The sequence below is a fragment of the Anopheles merus genome, chromosome X, assembly GCF_017562075.2.
Source record: "Anopheles merus strain MAF chromosome X, AmerM5.1, whole genome shotgun sequence".
NCBI lineage: Eukaryota > Metazoa > Arthropoda > Insecta > Diptera > Culicidae > Anopheles > Anopheles merus.
Window position 1 is genome coordinate 16,007,915 of NC_054081.1, and position 22,939 is coordinate 16,030,853.

Genomic DNA, 22,939 nt, shown 5'->3' on the forward strand with positions numbered 1-22,939 from the left:
GGCCGGGCCCGTATAGCGTTGAGTTTTGGTGCGTTTCTACCCAATTTTGTCATCCTGCTGCAAATGAAGATCTTAAACTGTCGGCTGTATTTCTGAGCATTCTCCCATGTGCATGAAAAGCAATAATGCATGCCTGTCACTTTACTGACCTCTCACTAATTTACGAGTGCATTTTTTACGCTGCCTTTTACTCTTGCCATTCTTCGAGAGGTAGGAGTGAAAAAAGTACGAAGTTTTCTGTGCAAGTGGCATCAGGAAAGCAAACAGCAATGACATGCTAAAATAGGCATCAACATGTCATTTCCGGGGACCGGGTCGGGAAATTGGATACCTTTTGATTTCCAGGCCACGCTTGGCAGGGCACCGGCAACGGTGAAGCGATGAGTGCACGCTTACTGACGGCACGACGATGCGGTGCGTGAGTGGATATGTTTGACATATTTATATCGCTTCGTTCGCGCTGTTGACAAGGTAAGTAATTGATATTAGTTTCTTTTTTTGTGTGCATGTGTGTGTGTGTGTGTGTGTGTATGAGAGAGAGTTTGCCATGCGCTTCCCTCAACATTGCATGACAAGATAGGCCCGCATGCACTCAATGGCTTCTGACAAGTGGATAGACAATCTGATCAGCGCACCGGCGGTTAGCGAGCCCTGCAATTAGGGGACACGCGAACGCACTGAGTGTACATTCTCATCCCCTCCCCCCTCCCTGGGGAGCATTCGCAACCGATTACTCATTCATGACTTTTGCCAGTTCGAACCCTCCAACCCGCCCTGTCAGGGATGGGTTGATGCTTAATTTGCCCGCGCGCACCGTGTGATATATCGTGGTTTGACTTTACGTCGCTTTTACGCCGACTGTATGGTAGGAGGGCGACCAATCGCGAATGGAGAGCGGGACGGGAGCACGAAGATGAGTTACCGCAAACTCGCGTGATGCCTGATGGTGCACGCACCGTACCGGACGGATGGTTTCCAGTGGGGAAAGGGACGATGTCGATTCCGTTCACCTGTTGAACCCGCAGGGTGTGATTGGAGTTGGGGGACTTCGGGGTGATACAAATGGAGGAATTGGAATTCGTTTGAATGGCGAATGGTGCAGAGATGGCATCTGGATGCTCCTAAACCTGCCGGGTTCATTTAGAGCCAAATAGAAGGAGAGATTGAAAAGCACCGAATTAATCGAACCGAATGACAGTCTCGACTGACATTAAACATTACCCCCCCCCCCCTCGCTTCCCTCTTCCTATGGTCTCCAAAACTGCCAAATTCCTGGCAGCAAATTGTCAGAACGCGAAGAAAATTACCGCCGCTCCTTCCCCACCAAGATTCAAGCTCTTCTGAGCCCATTACCATTCATTTCAGATTTTCAAAACTCATTTCACCTCATCGGCTCTCATCATCCAGCGGCCGGAACACAATTAATTACTTCTAGCCAGGCCCTTCTTCGCAAATCAATTTCGAGTGCTGAACCGAGTATTTTTTGCTATCTCTAGTTTCACCATGATTCGTGCATGTGCTACCCGTCCGAAGTGTTTCCAACCCTCGGCCGGAGCAAGTCTTCTATTTTTTTTATTGTTTTGTTGTGTTGTATGCGCTGCCCGGGAAAGTAATTTTTCATGTTCCGTCAGTCGTAGGCGAAAAGGAATCAAACACACACCCCGGGAAACGGTTTCGGGGGAAGAAATATTGCTCGCGGGCACCAGCGGTCCTCGTTCTCCGCTGCTTCCTGCTTTCGCTGAGAGTTGATTTTTTTTTGCAGCGGTTGACCCAACTCAATGAAGCTTTCAAATCGACAGCTCAGAGCCGCAGCCTCAATTGTGCCGAATCATCTTGAGCCGCGCGCACCGAAGGCATCCATGTCAGAATTCCACCCTCCTGCACGGTGGGAGGTGGTTTTTTTCCTGAAGGTTGTAAGGGGTTATTCTTTATTATTATCGAAAACCGTCCACCGTGCTCGGGACGAGGTGAAGGACACTCAATGCCGGGGGAACACGTCTGTGTATTAGCATGTTGACCGCTGCTAGCTTAGGGAAGTTGGTGGGATTTCAAACAGGAAAAAACGGAAAAAACGCTCCAGCTACCCCTAATCTTTGAAGCTGTTTTTTCTCTTCTAGTCTTACGTCAAATTTCGTGCCTTCTATCGGCTTCCCTTCGGTTTCCCGGGATCGCCGTAACCCAACCCTCCCCAGGACAGTAAGGTCATACATGAAATTAATTTTGACCGTTGCACTGGCGTTGAAGCGCGTTCGTTTCACGTGCCTTCCGTGGGAAGGCCAATCCGAGGGGGGGGGGGGAGTGGGTAGTGTGGTAAAAAAGACACAATTCAAAATACAGCATCCCGCCGATGGCGCATCATTCCCTTCCTGCAACGGCCAAAAACAGAACACTTCAACCATTAATGAGCCCGGCAGCCAAATTAGGGCAACTCCTTCGCTTGTCCTGCCATTTTGCTAGCTGGCAATGACAAGAGGAGAAGAAAAACAAGAGCAAGAAGTAGAGAGAGAGAGAGAGAGAGAGAGAGAGAGAGAAAACATAAAAAAACACAATGACAGGCACTCAGGCCCGGCCCGGAGACATTGATTAATTTAAATTAATTAAAAATCACTCAACCTTACACGCTTGATGTGCGTTTGGCAGGTTGCGCCAGGGCGGTTGATTAAAGATTGATTATATTGCTGTGTGTGTGTGTATGAGTGAGTGTAAAGGTTTTTGTATTTGTATGCGAGTGAGTGTGTTTGTATATAGTGTATCGAAAACTGTTCATTATGTGAATTTAGTGGTGTTAGATGAGAAAATGGTCGGTTCGAAAAGCGTTTCAAACGACAGTTTCGATAGGCGATTGCACGGCTCTAAAATCATGGCGCATCTTTGAAGGAAATGTTCAATATATTACACAAATAGGTTGAATTTGGTTCTTTAAGCAGGATTTTGTAAAGCATTTATGATGTTCAAAATTCATACAGATTTTTATTCTAAATATTCCATTTCTCTGTGGTGCATATTTGGGCAGTTCGCGCATAGTTCGGACGTAATTTGCTGCTATGGACCAGAAATGAAGTGAGAATCGCTTTTGTACTTCAGAACGACATTCTTCGCCGCTTCCCAGCTGTGAAAAATATTTCCTGTTTAAGGCCAATTTTAACTCTACAGTGCTTCTATGTTCCATTTGGTTTGTATAGTTTGACTGTAATTAACCGCCAGGAAAAATCTTTACGCTTTAATGATTTAACATCACCTAATGCACTTTTCAGCGGAATAAAACAGAGCACTTGTCGAGCATGAATAAAAAAGCTAAGCTTACAGATGCTACCACTTTATTCACCTGTTTCGGTTGTTGTTTTTTTTAATCAGTCCATTAAAAAAACGTCATTTTTTCATTCTAGCAATGGCGTTATGTACTTACCTATTACAACTGTTTCATCACTATTTTGTGGGTGTATTTTCTTTAACACTACATCCGTCCGCAGTTTGCTACATGTTCATGACTTTATTGTTGTTGTAGTTGTGTTGTTGCATTCAACTGTTTCTCCCATTCCCCACAAACACATCGGCTGGCAAGCCCTTTACAACCAATTGGATAGTGCGGTGGGTAAATCTTTTCCTTCCATAGCAGCTTTCGCGCTGGCTCCGTTCATCTCTTTCTAGCCGAGCGAACGGACAGACGGCTCCCCAATTGGTGGAACAACGGTGCGCTCTCGTTCGCGCGCACTCTCGTTTTCTCTCGCGCGCGCGTTGTCCCCCATCAACGCATCCACCATCGCACCGCGTACTCGGGGCATTCATCCACCGAGCGTGTGGAAAAGCAAAGATGGACTGCAAAGGCGTCGTGCTGCTTCGCTCGCTCGCTCGCCATGTTGCAGGCTCTCGGTGTGTCTCGCAGCACAACACGCATTCACGGAAGCAATGGAGCTTTTTGAGAAATGTTCGGGCGGATGGGGAGCAACGCAACCGCTGCTATTGGGCATTCGGTGAAGACGTGTGGTTGTGTGGTGTTGCATCCGTCAGTTTGCGCTGCACGGGTATCCGGGGCCCTAGCGCTGCCAAGGACGAGAGAAACGCCTTCCGAGAGCGATCAAGGCTATGTCGAGGGCCTTCGGCACCAGGCACAGTCGCTGAACTACCCGTTGTGGTGGCTGAGCGCAGTGGTCCTGGCGGAATCCAGCCGTGGCTCTTTCGCACTCTCTCGCTCTCTGTCGTTCTCTCATTTGCGCATCGTGTCCTGAACGCTATCAAGAGCTGCGTCTTATCTGTACGCTTTTTTTATATTATTTTGCCTTCATCTTCATCTTCACCTTCTTATTCATACTCATATCCTTCACTGTATATCACGCCTGTTGCCGTTTCAACTGGTGGTCTCTCTTTTTGCTCGGTACCGCTACGGCGCATTCTATTTTCTTCCACATGCATCGGGATTCCTTTCTCAAATCATTCCTCTTTGGTGCTCTTCGAACGCTTTCTGTTGGGGTCTCTTATGTGTGTTAGTGTGGAGTTGCTTAAAATGGCGGATAAGGACGATGCCACGAATCGCCGACAACACGGATAGCCTCGTTTGGCAGGCAGAAAGGAAGGAAAGGTTGAACAATTCAATCGACAGCAATGGGCGAGGTAGATTTTCTGTCAGAAAAGCGTGAAAGCTTCCAGCCGCCATTTTGTGTGCTGGCTGCTGGGTTGCTGATAACAAAAGTATTTGCAGCTGGGCGTTCTTCGTTCGCGATAAATTCTTTCCTTTTCCTTTCAACAGGGCAACCACGGGAAGAGCTAAAACGAACGGATTTAAGAATGCGCAGTAGTTGTGAGATATTTCAGGTATTGGTAAGAGATCTATGGTCGCGAATGTAATATTTAAAGTATTGTTTTACTCATCAGGCAATAGTTAAAGAGTTTTGTAGTTGTTTTGGCCTCGAATATTGTTTCCGATTTCATCTCTAGAGCTCTAGCAAATACGCTTTCAACTACTTTAACATCTGTATAGGTCTAGTTTTCCCAGTCACCGTGTTTAAGAATAAATACCCCTGCAAAAGCTACACGTTTTCAAACTTTGTTCGCCACCGTCAGCACTGTGTTAAAGACGCTTCCTACGCGTGGTGTTATAGGTTTCTCGTCGGTCTGCCTGCTTTATAGAGCGCAAACTTTCTACTGTCACCTTGCCTGCCGCACACGTGCCCACCAAAAATCTTATCGCGAAAGGGGCCTCTCTTAATGGAGGTTACTCTCCCAAAAGAAAGGAAAAAATCAATATCCCCAAAAACTTGTGCCTCGAAATTATCGCATCAGCTGATCGGCAAGGTCCCCGGTACTGCTTGAACGCTGTCTAAACTTTCGCACCGCACCAGGCTCGCTAGGGTTTGGACTGGAGAAAACGGGGACACAATCCGCTCCCTCCTCCTTTCGTTCCACCAAAAACTCCGATTTCTGCTTCGGTGTGTTGTGGGGCGACCGAACTCATTATGTTTCCGCCAAAGTCTCGCCAAAGTGTGGCAGGGACGGAGGAGTGGTGTCGGGTGAAACAAAGTACCAAACTTTACAGACTCTCCTTGCGTCATAATTTGGCAAATTGATCCGAAAGGGAGGGAAGGGAGAAGAGGTACACAAGCAAAAGAAAAAGAGAGAGGGAAAGGGAGAGAGAGAGAGAGAGAGATAGAGAGAGGCAGAGGGAAACAAAAAGTTTGGCGGTTTAAAATTAAAAACTTTCACTGAGAGGCCCCGTAAAACGTCAGTGTGACGTTGCGTGCGTGCGTTTCACGGAGGCTCGACAGGGGACAGGACCGGAAAGGAGAGGGACACTTTGTTTGGCTAGAATTGTACGGAACTGTAATGTCGGTCAAGCTTTTGTGACTTTTCGAGGGCGGCAGTTTTGTTCCATTACGGGGGACCAGGAGTTGCGTTTGCTCGTTGCGTTGGCTAATGCTGGCACCGAGTCGTGAAACGTCAGCAAGTTTTGCAAGGGGTAGGCCTGCCCTGCTGCGAGACTGTTTTTTAGGGTTATGGACCCTTGTTGCTTGGCGCCTAACTTTTGTCCGGTATGTGTCTGTGCATGTGCTTTAAAAAAACTGGAGAGAGTTTGTATATTTGGTCAAATAGCTCTTGCTAACATTCAGTACACGGCCTCTTGTGTGGAATTAGTATGTCAGATGTGGGATTATTGGTTGATGAATAATAGTCAACACTACCTGATAAAGGTGTAAGGTACTGTAAATATGATCTATAAGTGTTGAAGCACATTTGCATGTCCTTAAAGAGCAATGAAGTACATTATCTAAGCTATTTAGAGCCAGATGTTTGTTTTGACACATTGCTAAGGACAATTCATATGGTCTGATCGCTGAAACTGTTATCGAGCTGGTCTAAACTCCTACAAGCTCTCTGGTCTTTGTAATGCAACGAAGCTGAGATGTGATCTGCGTAAAAGTACCTTCCTGCCACGGTACATCCAACTCACTTCCCAAGGGCAAAGTAATGAAAGGGTGCAACCACCGGGGCAGTAAACCGTACAACCTCTCCCTTGCCGTGCGCACGAATAGGTGTGTGTGTGTGCGTGAGTATTACTAGCGCGAACGCAAAATATAAGCACCAAACTTTTGCGTTTCAACCTTGAAAAAGTTTGTTCCATTATGTTCTGCTTAGAGCGCTGGCATAAAACCCCTCTCCCATCACAAACGAGGCCAACTTCGACCTTGGGGTTCGAACCCGGCCTGGGGAGGGATAAGTTTTTACGCACCTAAAAACTTGTCTCAGTTGGCTTTTGATTTAAATTTTGTTTCGACTCCCCCCTCTTTCGGAGTCGTGTATTGATTCGCAATCCAGCAACTGAGGACTTGCGCTCATTTGGGACCGTTTTGATTAAAGCGCGATCGGACGTGGCTGAGGTGCTAGTCGTGCTCCAAACTTTAACAACGGACTTAAGATAATTTGATTGCATAATATCAATATTTTGGTTCACTCTTAATCTATTTTGGTTTAAGTTGATCAGTCGATGTTGGAGTAGATCGTTTCTTTGCACGATCTTGTACTAACAATGTAAATCTCTGGAGCCAAAAACAGCCATAATACTGACGTTCGTAATACCCGGCTAACCTAATTCCCCACCGGCAGGCAGATTAGCTGATTAGTTAGTCTTTAATTGCTGTTTACATTCACGCTCGCACGCTGCCTTCTTCCTCCGTACACGCTAGCGGCCTCTCGCTTTGGCGTAAACTTCCCGTCAGCTGTGAAAAGTGGGTCAAAGTTAGGGCAAAAACCTCGCTAAAGTTGCGCCTCCAGCCTGCAGATGAACCAAGTGGTGAACTAGGTTGCCAGGTATGTGTATGTGAGTTCGTGTGTGTATGTGTGCGCGCGCACACCCAAACTAGATCCCAGGGAGCTCGCGAGCGCGCGCGCGCACACACCGTTACTTTTCAACCGAAATAGCTCGTGGGGCAGCTGGGAAGGAAAATGGGAGGCTTTCGAGACGACCTGCCGGTTAGCAAGATCATAGTTGGCGGGTTCCACCAGCGCCGGGAAAGCGCCGGGTTTTGAAAGAAAATTATAAGAAAAGTTTTACGCGAGCTAAAGTTGGCACATTTTTCGCCGCCACCGTCTTAACTACTTGTTGTTTCCCCACATTGTCGAACCACCGTCTCTTTCTATGACAATGCAGGGTAAGGTTGGGGGCGCGGGGTAAAAGTTGTTGCAAAAGTTTGAAAACTTTTGCGACAAGGTATCCCTACTTTTTGTGAACAGAGGGGGTTTTAAGGCACAATTTGAAGGACAGAGTGGATGAGCGGAGAAGCTGCCCGTACCTTGGTAGGGTGTCTAGCGGGTGTACGAGGGAGGGTTATTTTAATACAAAGAAAGTGCTGATGAAACATGAGAGGGAAGATCTCACAGCTGATGAGTAAACTGGTTTAGATTTGCAATGATGTCTACGCCACAGATGTGGAGTAAGTTTGCAGTGACACTGTTGGTTTGGAACATCAAGAATTCTGTAAGCTAATTTTGGGGAAATAAATCCTTGATTTAAGTTGGATTATGTTGTGTATTATCAGCTGTTCACGCCTTATCTTTAAAGCAACAAGCTTCCAGGAACATAAAGAAATTTAGAAGAACTTAGAGCTCCTCAGTTCTTGCATGTTTAATTTCCAATAGGTGTTCTTTGCAGTCTGACCTTTTCATAACCAAACAATACAAAAAAAAACACCAGAACTACACAAGTTTTGTAGATCCAGAGATCCAGAAGATATCGAATCATCGATACTTCCCGTAGAGTTGGCGGGAAGGATATCTCTCAATTACTGCGCAAAGAATATCCTACTCACCTTAAGCCGATAAACAAGCACCACATCACCAAGACGTCCGCCGCTGTATCTATGTAACAAAAGGCTAGCGAAATTTATTACAACGCTCCGGTTCGCAAATCTTGATGCACCGCACCCTTTCCAGGCCATTTATTCACTGGCTGGACGCACGGCCCCGTTTGGTCAGAAACGTGTTCATCCCTCCCAAACCTTCCCATCACGGCTGGCATGATGTATGATGGCGTCGAGCTGCCCTCTGCGTCCCGTACTCGGTGATGCGTCGTTTAGCAATCAACAACAAACAAACAAACAGCTACAAGCACGCCGTAGTGCGTTTGGTGCAAAACGGGGAACGAGGGGGCTAAATAAATCATGCACTCAACTGACCACCGAACCCTAGCCCAATCGAGAACTAGCCCGAGATATCGACCGTCGACGCGATTCGTTACGCCCGGCGTCAAGAATCAAGTGGAAAAGTAGCTCTCCCTTTACCATTGCTTATCGGTATGTGCCGCAATGGACCGTGTCCAGTCGTCGCGAAATTGCTGCTGTTCGTAGAAAAAGCGGAAACTATGTTGCCCAATATCGTACGCTTCATTAGCTTTCGTTTCAGCAGATCAATTAAGCCATCGGACGGGGTTGTTTTCGGCGTGTGAGTTTATTCTTTACTTTCCTTACATCCAGAATTTGGAAAGATCTTTGCGTAGTGCCCAACAATGGAATAAAGTGTTTTGATTTGAACGCAGCACCAACACTCACAAAATGCCAACGCAATGCTGCATCGTATGCCTAAAGACGGTCGTTTGCAATTAACTTAGTTCTACGCTCTAATATTGCGGAGTGGTTTGGCATCCTACTAGTAATATTCTGATAGTTAGTATTAAAGAGGCTAAGAGAAAATTTACAAGATATGCATTCAAATGTTTCATTGCTGCTTTTTCGTTGCTGGTCTGCTGCTTCGTGAAATGGATTGTTCCAACTTATCACCCAAGATACCCATGCTCTATCGCGATCACTTCGTCCCAGAGATCCCTAACTGATTCCCGCTCGACTTGCACGTTATGGCCAACACGACTCTTTTCTTGTAGAAATGTAACACTTTAATTAGTGTTGCCTCGCTTTGATTTCCAACTAACCTCAGTTCGATTTCAATATGACTCTTTCTATCTTTCGTGCTCGTCTTGCTGCGTTGACTGTCACGCATCCGTCTTATTATGACGGTGTTGGAATCTGTTATAAGGTTCCAACGGATTGTCAGCAAAGGCGATGTTTTGAACGTGCGCAAAGAGATAAAAAGGCAAGGAAACCACGTATACAGGGCAATATCAAAAAAATATCCAAGAGTGAATAAGCGGGCCAGTCTGGTCGTACAGTCGTCAACTCATACGAGTTAACAACATGCCCGTCATGGGTTCAAGCCCCGAATAGACCGTGCCCCCATACGTAGGACTGACTATCCTGCTATGGTAACAATAAGTCACTGAGAGCCAAGCTCACTTCACTAGTGGGTACAGGCAGGCCTGGACCGACAACGGTTGTTGTGCCAATGAAGAAGAAGAAGAAGCGATAAAAGAGAATAAAAGTAAACCGATTTTTTGGTGCACCTATAGTGCCAACCCAATAAATTAATTTTGTTCAATTTTTCCGAGTTAGATCGGCAGTTTGTAACAGACGGTTTTACAGTATTTTTCTCAGTATAAATTTATTTCTAAATTTCGATAAAGAATTAAGATAATTAAATTAAAAAGGCGTTAAAAGAAAACGTTGCATAAAAGTTGCCGTTTTTTGGGATAGAACAATTTTAAACAACGCCTAGATCTATGCAATCTGCACCGCAGCAATTGCCTTTGTACAGGGTTTTTCAAGTCAGTTTCGAATGTAAACATTGTTCTTCAACGCATCGAAGATGTTTTTCAACAGGGATCAAATGGTTTATTTGTTTCAACATGAAAATTAAGTTTCAATGCATGTTTTTCAACACATATAACTGTCGAACTCAATCAAGGTTGAGTCGTTTTGAAAATCATGCTGTAGAGATAAAAAAATATTGTGATGGAAATGAAATGTCAGATCGATGTGGAACTAAATTTTGCATGCGGTGAATAACAATGTTTACATTCGAAAGTGACTTGGAAAACCCTGTAAGATGTTTAGGTAGCGCTTACTTTACAACATACTTTCTTTCTCCTAAAACACGTCACATTCCGATACGACTTTGAAATCAAACAGAAATCACGTTCGCATGCATGCCTATCGTCGCCAATAAAATCCCCAACGCAGTGTTTGCCGTTACGTGCACACTTGTTTTGGAATAGACCCCTTGCGATCATGCATCGACCCCCGCTTTCATTTCATCCGCCTCTTTATCCAGTAACGTAATGGCATGGGGAAGTTCTCGAATCCTATCTGCGTCATGCCATCATGGGCAGTAGCAGCTCCTTGCGCCTCTGCGTCCAGTTCCGCTTTCCTTTTGCACGAATACCCGAACCTACGCCCCACTTTGTCATCTCTCAATCAACCGATTAGGCAACAGTTATATTGACGCTTATAGCCCGTTCCGGGCTTTTGCGATAGAACTTACGTCATAGCTGTTTGCTTCGGTCCTGTATTTATCCTTCCCTTGCACGTTTGATGCAAAAGAAAGGAGAGAAAAAACCGAGGCAAATCCAACAGAACCTTCTCTGCCACTCACTACTACTACACATACACACACATACACTGGGGGGATATTCTTGTTTTGTTTCCTTGTCCCGACGTTTGCTTGTACTTGCTCACTTTAACGGGCTAATCCGCTCGATCCTTTTACAACTGTCCACAGCTCCGTTGAAGGAAAGGATGGTAAGAAAACTAACCGGAGGAAGGGGGCAACTTTTTTCTAGATCACCCTTTATTTCCCTCTTCTTTTTGTATCCCCTTTATTTCTTGCTGTGAATGTAAAAGAAAATTCCAGGCCACAGTGAACACTGTGGAACAATTTTTAGGATACAAGAGACGTTTTTGTTTAGTTTTGTTTTCAAGAATAAAGATGATTCAACTGTCAAACACAACTAAGTCCATTTTTTCATTCTACTTGTTTTGTTTAATTTTCTTAATTGATTTTAGTAGTGTGTGTTCATCTTGAAAATGAATGAAATAACAATTTTCATCAAAAAAAAAAAAGCTATTTGCTTCCATTTCTCAGTTTGAATTTTTATATAGTACTAATATTCATCTGATGTTCTTGAGTAATCTTTTCTTGAGCGACCGTGTAGTATTTAATAACTCGCCTAAAGCTAAGTAATTCGCTTCCCTGTTTTCGTTTTTTATAAATTCTATTACATAATGAAACAAAAAAACTCAATCCAGCGCGACTTTTGGACTATTCGCCGAGTGATGGTGTTCACTGTGCCCCAGTTGTACCCTCGGTGAAAGTGTTTGCACGTACGGCAATGATATATTTTTTATTGTTTATTTATGTTGCGGAGTCTATCCGGGCGGAACCTCAGCCTACCCGAGAGGTGACGTATTTACCATCTAACGGCGCAAGTAGCGCCCCAAAACCCTTCGAAGCCGGACAGTGGGCAGTTCCCGTTACGCCATGTGACCGTGCAAGTGGAACGAGACGTTTACATCAATTGGCGTGCGGGATGGGGTAGAGGTTAGCTTTGGAAGGAAGGAAGATTAGGAGCAGATAGGGAAGGAAATCCAAAAAGCAGGCGATAGTTTATTTCACTGTAATTGAATCAGCGATCCCAGCCAGTGGCGAGAGAAAGCTGTGTTCGCTTTTCGGGTTTTATTGCGCCAACCGCTTTCACTGCGGGGTACGGGGAGAGGTCGAGGGCGACAGTCGAATATGATTTGTGTGTGCGTGCTGAAACGATGCTCCCATTCCGCCGTCCTTGCACTCTTCTGGAACGAAACGATGATGATTATTGTCATCGATATTATTGGCCCGCTGCGGCATGGACGCTTCTTGCAAGACGATTTATGCGCCAAGGGCCGTAGCGGCTCAGAGGACAGGCTCACAGGGGGGTTATGGGAGAAGATGGTGTTTTTTACGAGCATTATCTTGGTCCTTCCACTTGAGTGAAGTGGGGAACGGTCGCATAACCAGTGAGGCAAAAATGTATTTTTTCGTCTGCTCGTTTTTTTCCTGCGCATGTTACTTTAATTTCGTTGACCTCTCACACGGGCTCACATGTCGGTGCGTCGTCCATTCATCAATTTGTTCGCTGCCGACGGTAACCTGTCACGTTTTACACTGCGCGATGGTAGACGCGAGTATGTGTGCTGCACAGCACTCACTGGCGGCCTCTCGAGACGCCCCGGCCACTCTTAATGTTTTGCCATCTATTTCTCTAATGCTCATATTTGTTACGGTGGTGGTGTGCAGGCGCAACCGCACGGTCATCTGGCCGCACTTTCGAAGCCCCGGTTGCGCTAGCCGTGTTTCCCCAGAGTGTCGTTCATTCATTCATTTGTTTCATTACGCGCCGCCGCCACCGCCGTGTGATGACGGTGTAGCGGTGTAGAGATTTGGTTGCGCCCCCAAAACTGTAGCGACCAGCCGTACCCCGCTGGGAGCGTCGCCAAGCTACCGGTGTCGGGTGGTTTTGGCCGCTGATGGATGGGCATCTTCCCTGGCGCCTGGCTTCCATGCGAGGGCGTCCTACAACCAAGAGAACTTGTTCGATGCAGCGAGGCTGAGGCGAAAGGACAGAATGTTGATTCATAATCACGAAATGAGGCTCGAGATTTAAGGTTTTTTTCCGTTGGCAAGCGTTTTGGGGAAAGGTTTAAAGCAAATCTTCAATTAAAATGCTGTTGCTAAGCTTTAAAGTGGTGTGGCCTTCGGAAATGGTCATCAGGGGAAGTCATCATTAACCGTGACGCAAGCAAACGCAAAAGGATAAATTTTAAGCAATCAGCTACGGCCCGGTACGGCGGGTCGATGCCACCGAAAACAGCCTTCAACATCAAAGCCGATCGAACATCCGCTCGTTAGTGGGTGCTGCTGGATGTAAGGTGTCCGTGGCAGCGCTGTTTTAGCGCACCTGGGAGGAATAAAAAACAGTAAACCAGCATCCCGGAAGCGACCCGATCCCGCGAACTTAATTACTCTCTCATTAAGCGGTTATTTGCCGAGGTGGGAGCGTAAGTAATTTATTTTCCGCTGCACCTTTTGCGGAAATTTTTCGGAGAGAGTGGATTCGGTCCGTTTCGCAAAACCAAGGTTTATGAGGTGACGACGGATGCTCGAATGCGATCCCCCTCCGACCGGTGTGATTTCATGGGGAAAGAAGGGTGTCAAATACGTCAAGGGCTTCAAAGGGGTTTTGATAAGTGCTTTTAATGATGCTTCGCTAGGATGACAATGGGAAACAGATATCGTAATCGGGTCAGCTAAATACTTCACAAATCACAAATACCCTTCCTTGACCGCATCTGCTATCAAACTAAACTAAACAAAATGTATTCATTTCTTGTGATCGTTATCGATATTTTGATAATCCGATGTGTGAAAGTCTCTACATTAAATATTTCGATAGATGTGTTTAACACTTGTCTATATTCAAATTCTATTATTGGCTGATTAGCGTTACTTTCCAGCGGTTACTTGGATGCTTTTTGCTTAGTTCACTTACATACAATGGCAATTGCTATTGCATAAATGTAAACTAAGATCTTTGAAAGAGAACAGGTCGATGCGTTTAGAGTAAATTGACACAAAGCCATGGGAAAATTTTGACAGTTAAACTGAACATTGTTTATGTTTAGCGATGGACTTTGCTATGTCGTGTTCAAGAGTTTTGTTCTGCATTTTGCACTCATATCTCTTTACTAATTTGAGCAATTAGAATATGACATGGTTGATATAATCCAAGGATTTCATTTATCATTAGTCGCTGGGTTATAAGCAAAGGAAGGTATGTGTATTGTACGTGTGTGTGCCGATTGGATGTTTCATTTTACTCTCAGTGGTTAATTGAATGTTAATAGGATTTCTCATATCAAGTGGGGACATGTACTGTGCTGTTTTATGACTAATAAGCTTTTGGTTCCTCCGGCAAGACCGTTGCGGACGGTAGTGGTTCGTGGTTATGGAATTGCCAACGAACAGAAAAGTCTATCAATGTTTCTGAATACAGCTGATGCAAAAAATGATGTAAATATATATTAAAAAAAAACTAATTAAAACCATTTGCTCTAAATATGTTAATTTATATGAAAGTGAGACATCAGTACACCCAATTGATTAACAATAATGACTAATAACTATAATTGTGAAATTTCAACACCATATAAGCAAATATTAGGAAGCTTCGCGTCCATTTTGCTCAAAAATGTAGATTATTTGCAAAGGAGGCATAGGATGTCATCACTTTTCTTTTCACTTTTTCACTTTTTTTTGAATTTATACGTGTTTTTCCGAGGGCTTTCAAGATACAGGCCTGATGTGTTGCATAGCTAAAAAGTGATTTATACGCCAGGTGAAGAAAAATGTTCTTTTACTTAGTCCAATTAATTATTTGGAATGTTTCAATGTCAGTCTATTCATGTAGGTGCTCCATCTCCGACAGGTCTCGCTTCACCAGATCCAACCATCGAGTTCGCTGTGCTCCCCTGCACCTCATGCCGAACTGCCGATCGCTGTCGAACGCTTTCTTGGTGGGGCATGAGTCCAGCATCCTCATAACATGCCCCTTCCATCGTATCCTACCAGCTTTCGCTACCGTTAGGATGCTCGGTTCGCCGCACAGCTCAGCAAGCCAGTGGTTCATCATTCTCCTACAAACTCCATGCTCGAACACACTGGACACCTATTTGTCTATAAAATGTCTACATTTTGCAAGGAGTCGGAAAATTTTCCTGTAACAAATAAACAAACGGAAAGACCACTGAACTCTGTAGTTCCATGACTGAGATGTAGACGTTATCTTTGAGCTGGGAGAAAAAGAGATCAGTTTAAGGGAGTATTGGTGCTAGCCAGTTCCAAGATCGGAAGGGGATCTGTTCCATGCCTGATACGGTTTTGGAATTAAATACAGGATCCATGTGCAATCAGAATCAGTTTTATAACCAAAATGAATTCGAGATCAGTTCCAGGACTGTTATGGGTTCAGTTATAGGTTTGGTGTGTGTTGGGGATCAATAGCAGAATCTTTAGTAAAAAGCGAAAGGTTTATTCGATAACTGAAGAAAGATCAGAGTAATTCCAGAACCGTTACAGAGTTGGGACTAGTTCCAGGATCAGTTACAGGACCGAATCGGGGTCATTATCAGTTCCAGTGCCAGTATAGGTCATGACATGTAATCTAAGCCTGTAAGGGTTTGGGATCAGCTTCAGCTCTGGAAGGGGATATGTAAAAGTTCTATGAACGACATGTTTTGGGGATCAATACCGAGATATGGGGGTTAAACCAGCTTTGCTGATACTAACTTAACTCTCTTTCATCCGAGAGGTCTTTAAAACAACATATGTTCGCATGCTTAAGATTTTAAATATTCCCAAAATAATATTGTGTGGTCCTGTACACGGTCCAAATGAGTTGATATTTAAAAACAAAATAAACTGAAACGTTACAGTTCATCTAAAGAGAATTCATTGCCTATGTAAACGAGTTTTAGTGCAATATTGATTTAGTTGGACCTGTTTGTTTTACCTGAATTAGAAAAAAATATTGCATATTGTGTTTATGAGACATCATTTTGCTTATAAATACAGGTTTCGGTAGCATAAATGTATGCGAATGAGAGTACCTCGCTTATTAATGCTCCGTTGAGGGTCTATAAGAAATGTTCCGAATTGTTTTACAAGCAGCTATTATTACTTCCTATCAAGCACACTCGATCGAAATTATAATCAACCTTTTAAGTCAAGCTATAAGGAGCTCTTACGATCAACTGGTCGGGGTCGGCGAGACAATAAAAAAGAAGGCTGTCCAAACTGAACTGAACCAGAAATCCAGAGCACTCGAATGCAAAGGGTTTGATATGGTTAATGCACACGTACTTACTGATTGGGAGATTGAAGATTTTGCTCCAAATGAACGAGCGAAGGAAAGGGCAGCAGTGCAGGGGTAGGACAAATCGTCCTGTTGGCATTGTCGAAAGTATTTGCATGTCTTTTGATTGTCAATCGAGCGCACCGATTCCATCAACATCCGTCAACATGGGGATGATGTTCGATGGGACCCGCATCGCTCGCTAATCCATTGCAAAAACTCTCGTTCGGCTGTGTTTGTGTGTTGTGGCCGTGGCAATGATTGAGTTAAACCGAAAAAGAAGGAATATAAAACACCGGCAGGCAAGCAATCGCTGCACTTACGTGTTTTTCAGCCCGTGTTTTTCACCACTTTAGCGTTCCCGCTCTTCCCGGCAGGAGTGCACAAGAGTCCTTGTTTACATTTAATTAAAAGCGAAAGCACTCAAGAAAAGAGTCTTGTGGATCAAGAACTTCCCGTGCCACTTCCGCTCTGCCACGGTGCCCGACGCATGTTAACTCTTTAACTGGGTGGGTGTGTGTGCTGTGATTTCTGGACCAGGGGGCTAGGAACTCCTAACCGAGCCGAATTGACGGTTTCCGGAGTAGCAAGCAGGATGAAACCGAAACCGACGGTAAGGCGGAATGGAGTGCGCTGTCAAAATTAAGTATTAACCCTATCGCTTAGCCCACCCCTTGACGGCCGGTAGGGGGTGAGGGGGCGAGCAAGCGGGTGCAAGGGTACCGTACGCGACCGGAAAACGATTCTCGGTGGCGTGCCGGATGAAGGGTATAAGCTGGAATCGGGCAAAGCAAGGCATAAGGTGTATTAAATTCGGATTTTTGATGAATTTTTCATTATCTTGAGCTCCTCACGGGCGGGCACGGCACGGCACACGGTGGTTTGTCAAGCGGGGGCATTCTTTTGCGTTCATTTTTCGGGTGAAAGTTTTCTGTGCTGCTTTACGGGAGCGGGGGGAATGCTTTTCACCTCTGTTTCCTAAACCCACCGATGTGTGTTTGGGTGTGTATGAGAGGTGGAGAGGGGCAGGGAGGGGAATGGAGTAAGAGGGTTTGTTGATGAAGTTTCCAATTTCTTTCTAGCACACTCGACACGGCTTACGGTTGAGTTATTCAAGTTGCATCGGTTTCATTAAATTTTCCATCATAATTGAATCCGGTGCAGTGTCTGTAGCGCACCGAGCTTACTAGAATTTGCATACGAGGGTATTATGGGGCTGGAGGAAGAGAGTGGAAGAGGGACGAACCTTGTTCAAGAGATGGTTTAAATTTATGGGAAAATTATGGAAGCCCATTTAGCTGTACAGAAATAAAGGATCATTTAAAACGCATTGCATACAATTAGGCGTTAAATACACTACTGTACCAAACAACATTACGCCTCTTTCTAAAATGATGTGAAATTATAACTATTACGCATTAGAGAATGGAAGAAAATGCCTGCATTAAAGAAAAAAAGTTCGTAAACATTATTTCTCGATTAGATTATCAGTTAATTTTTAAGGAGGCGGATGAGGACAGTTGGCTCACTTTTAAAAAACTTCAATGGCATTCCCAAGAGCCTCAAAGTATGGTATCTGGTATGATTAAGCGCCTGCAGGTTTTTCTATAGTACCGATAAATGTCGAATGATTCATTTCAATTTCGTTTTCGTTTCATCTTCTACGTCACCTTCCCTTTTTATTTCTCTAGATTCGTGAGGATAGGAATAATCAATTTGGCACATACACAGGGCTCTTTTTTTACTTAAAAGGCATATTTTACATAAAAAAAGAACAGTCCACAATGGATAACAGTTTCCTGCGTCTGCAGCGTCAGCATGAGACACATTAATCGGAAAGCCTCTCTCTCTTAAAAGAGTACAGAGTCACAAGTAAATGCGTCGCATCCTTCCGGCTAGTAAATCAACCCGAAGCACACGTACGAGCATCCGAACAGCTCGCGTACACAAGTAGACGGAAGAGCGGTCGTCGCACAAAGCAGTGCCGTCACCCGTTCCCGCCGCCAAGAGGCAGCATGATGAATTGAACCAATGTTTGATAGTGAAATTTTTCGCGTATCGAACGAAACCCATTATAAAGCATAATAACCGCAACGCCGGGGGCACCGCCGGCGAGGTAAAACGGAAACCGTGGCACGCGAAACGGTCGGAAAGTCGCTCCGTCGCTGTGCGGTGCGGCATGATGCGACCCAGAGCGAAAGGGTTGTCGCGCTCTCGGTTACTTCCTTTTTATTTCGGTGCGGTAAAACGTTATCATTTTGGCTCGTTGAATCGCGATTTCGCCGCGTTCGCTTCGCGGGCTAAAAGGAAACCAATCTTTGCCGGCTGCCGGAGTTTTTCTTGGGCCCGCCACACCGATGCACCGTTCGAGCGCGCGCAGAATGTTGTGGTGGCAGTGTGGTTTCCGCGCGTGTGTGTGTGTGGTGGGGGAGAAAAAAGGGAACACGTGCTTTCGTATGCTCATTTCTGTGCGCTGTGCGCCAGCCAAACGCAGGCACCGGAGGGTTCAGGCAGTAGGTTCAGGCGAGCCGCGCTTGGCAGCTGCAGATGAAGGTGTGGTGCGTCTTTTCCTTTCCGCTCCGCATCGAAAAGTCCCCTCCTGCTCCCTTTGGCCAGCTTTTATCGTATTAGCTTCTTCGTGGAAAATTTGAATTTAGTACAGCCGCGCAAGATATTGGTGGTTGGCGAAGGGAGGATGGGTTTTATCTTCATTTTTTGCCCACACCACACTCTCCCAGGGAAACAGCGCCAGCGGCAGTGGCAATCCTTCATCTGTTCCGGCAACATTTTAGCCCTCCCCCCTTCCTCCCTCCCCGCGCTCTGGGCCTTCTTCAACGCTCTCATCCTCCGCCCGCGTTAATGGTGAATGGGATAGGATGAATTTTATGAAATTGGAAAATTCGCTATCTCCACAATTATATTAATTGTTGTTTGGGCCGCCACTGTACACCATCCAGGGTGTGTAGGAGAGGGAGTGGTAGAATGGCGGGGGGTGAGTTTTTTGACGTACGCAAGGAATTGATGTTGTGCGCGTAGAAAGAAAGGGGTTACAAAAAACTGGGGTGGAGTGAAAAAATAGGAACATCTACGAAAGGATTGCGTCTTAATGAGTTCTGATTGTAATGCCTTCTGACTTGAGTTCTACGAGTGCGTGTGTGTGTGTGTGTGTCTGTGTGTCTTTCAGGCTTTTTCACCCTTCCCGTTGTCTGACTCCCGCCCTCAAGAAACAATCTTTTTCCGAACAGAAGATATTACAACTTGTTTTCGACGGATGATGCGTGCGAAGACGACGATGATGATGATGAGATTTTTGGGCCTACGCTTCTCTTTCTCCCTCCCAATACCGGTGCAGAATAAAAAGATGGCTCTAGATTTCATCATCAACAGCGTCAATCGGCAACCCGGGACACTCGTTGGGTAAGTAAGTGCCACAAGCTCGCTGCCAAGGGCAGGAAATGGAAAATGCTTGCTTTTTAATGAACTCCAGGGTGGGTGGGAAGAAGGTGAAGCGATCGCCGGTGGAAAGTGCTGCTCGTGACAGAGTTCATTCCTGAGCGCTGCCAGTGACAGTGGGTGCGTGCGGGCGCTGGGTTTTGTTTTCAACCGCGCCGTGGTAAATTAATCAATGCTGCGGTGCTGCGAGCGTCTGGCGGGAATGTAGGTCATGAGTGAAGGATTCGCTTCGCTCTCGATTAGCTCAAGTTTGCGTTCGTTTAATGATCATGTGTGATTTGAAATATGGCTCTCGTTGCAGTACGGCGGACGAAAATGCTATTTACTGTAAATACTAACCAAACAATTGGATGATTATTTACAAAAAAAGAACTCAACTAGATGTATGACTATCGGCAACAAAGTAGAATCAAACCAAAACAAATGGAAGAAGAATAAGAACAAATAAGAAGAAAATGAATAGAAGAAAAATCTAGATTGATTACATCAACAATTGAGTGGCACATAAAACGTATTAATGTTTGTAAAATGGCTAAAAATCAGACATAACAAAACATTAATAAGAATTCTGAAAGAGAGTTAACAAAACACAAAAAAATAAACATAAACCACAATATGCGAACAAAGAATTCCTTTAACTGGGCACAACTTGTGGAAAAACACAAAGGTAAAAAACAACGAAAAAAAAAAAAACAGTAGAATCAGTACCAAGCGAAAATGAAATAACAAGCAAGCAAAAGAACAAAACAACTATACAATGTGCTTTGCTCATACATTTGTTCATGTTATAGATTGGAATTAAATTAACGTGTTTACTTGTTCTTCTTATTTTCAGGATTAGATTATTTCAATAATTACATGGTTTTTCAGGAGCTCTCATAACTGTGGGACACTTTATTGACTCTTTTTTAGAAGAAATTAACTTCATATGATGGGAATTGGACTCTATAGCATCCTTTTTGTACAAATCCAATAGGAATTTTCCAGGAGCCTGTCCAAAACGAGTGCCAATGAGTCCAATTTCCGTCATATGAAGTTCACTGCCCATAAAAAAAAGACAAGGAAGTGTCTCATAATTATGAGAACCTCTGGAAAACCCTGTATCTATAACCAGTGTTACAAAATGCCACTGGCAATGTCATAAAAAATCTGTCCAAAAAAAGACAGAGCGAGAAAGCATGCACATTTTGTTGCTAGGGACCTCTCGCCATGTATTTCCCAAGAATGTCGTGATTATTATTGGTAGAAAATGTCGTGATGACGAGAGTGACCAGGAATTGGGTGCTACAAAAAATATCACCAAGCATGTGATTGATCTACCAACTGAGTCTCACACCTGATCATCACAGTTGTGTACTTAAGCTGACTTAAACTTTGTTTCCGTCATGACTCATAAGTGTTGGCGTGTAAAACAGTGGCATTTGGCAGCACTATTTACAGCCAGAAAAAGATCATGATTATTCATGGGACTGTATTAAGCTTAATTTATTAGTCAGAGTATCGCATTGGACTAAAGCATTCGTATGTCGCATTCGACTTATCATGACACACTTTCATTGAGTATCAGCAATGAACATCAAGCTACCTCGGATGTGTTCATTGTTTTCGGTGGTGATCGTCATTTGATGCTCATGACATTTTGCAACACTTTGTATAATTAGTCATTAGAAACGGTAGCGATGAAAAAATAAACATAAAAAAAATAATGAAAATTATTAAATGTTTCAAGCAAGTATGAAATCAACTTGTGTTCAACTGTAGCTCCCAAAAACGAAGTAAAACGACCTAAAGAGAAAAACTACATCAAAATGTATACTATAATTTTCTAGCATAAAAAAGACACCTGAACAGGTAAAACGGAGGTTATGTAACAAATTCACACAGACACTAGAACATGAAACTCTGCTATCCTTTTTTGCAGTTTTTTCCCAGCTTGGGCATGGTCACTTGGCGCTTCAAATGGTGTACTCATCCGCACGGTAAATCTACCGGATGTGTGTGTGTGTGTGTGTGTATAGACTACCTCACCTATGCCGCATTTTATGCCGGCCTGTATTGACCACACCGCACCGCGTATACCGGAGTGGAGTGAAATTTAGATTGAATTATCCTTTTTTGATTAATATTCCAGCGAAACCTGCCCAGCAACGCGCGGTGACGAGCGAGAGCGATCCAGCGACATCGTAATTGAAATTTATGAAAAATATGTGCACCGAGAGGAGCGGAAAAAAGGATGCGTGGAACCACTTCACTAGAACAAAACAATCCTTCCCTCCCGTTTCCGAAAACAAAACAAAAAAACAACAAAAAGGACACGGAACATTGGCACTACAAAAACCGGCCGAACCGGAAGAAGGGAAACCCAAAAGATCGTCCAACCGCACGTCCCGTGTGAGTGTGTGTGTGTGTGTGTGTGTGTGTGTGTGTGTGTGTGTGTGTGTGTGTGTGTGTTTGTGTGTGTGTGTGTGTGAAAGGGAGAAAGAGGAATTGACGGCTACACACGGGGCAAAATGAACGAATGTGCGGTATTTCCGTTTTCCACCTTCTGATATTGGTATTATTATTTGTTAACTACGTATGGTTTCCCCCGCACATCCTACGGAGCGGTCAGCGATTCGAGATCAGCTCAACTCGTCGCCTTTTTTATGTCCTTTTTTTGTTGTTTTCAAAGCAATCCATCGTCATCCGTTTATTTTTTGCTCATTTCATTTCCCGGACCGTGAAATCGCACAAAACCGATTTTCTTCTTCCTGTCCAGCCGAACAGGAAAAGTGGCTTCGTTTAGGGATGACCGGGGATTTCGGAGATTTAATGGAGCCACGGGAACGGTGAATGCTGGCGGCCTGGCCAACGACTAAGATTGGGGCAGCACAGGCGGACCCGGGTTTTGGTAAAAGGTTTTCGAGGTCTTCTTAATTATTTCATTAATGATTTGGCGAGCCCCCGTGACCGTGCCCCCTTTCGGTGCAGAATTTTCATTCCATCTATTTGTTGCGATTGAGTTACGATTCCTCGGCGTGGCGTTTTTTTGTGTGTGTGGCGTTTTTGGGGTTGGATTCCAGACAAGGGTTTAAGCCACTTCGTGGACGTATTCTTACCGGTGGTGGTTACGATGCAGGCCTGTTTACTTCTGTGCTCAATTATTAATTCCATTCTTGTCGATGGTAAGGAAACCGCAGCGTCTGAAGCGGTAAATGAGCGATCTCGTGCTGTCTTTGGTGAGAG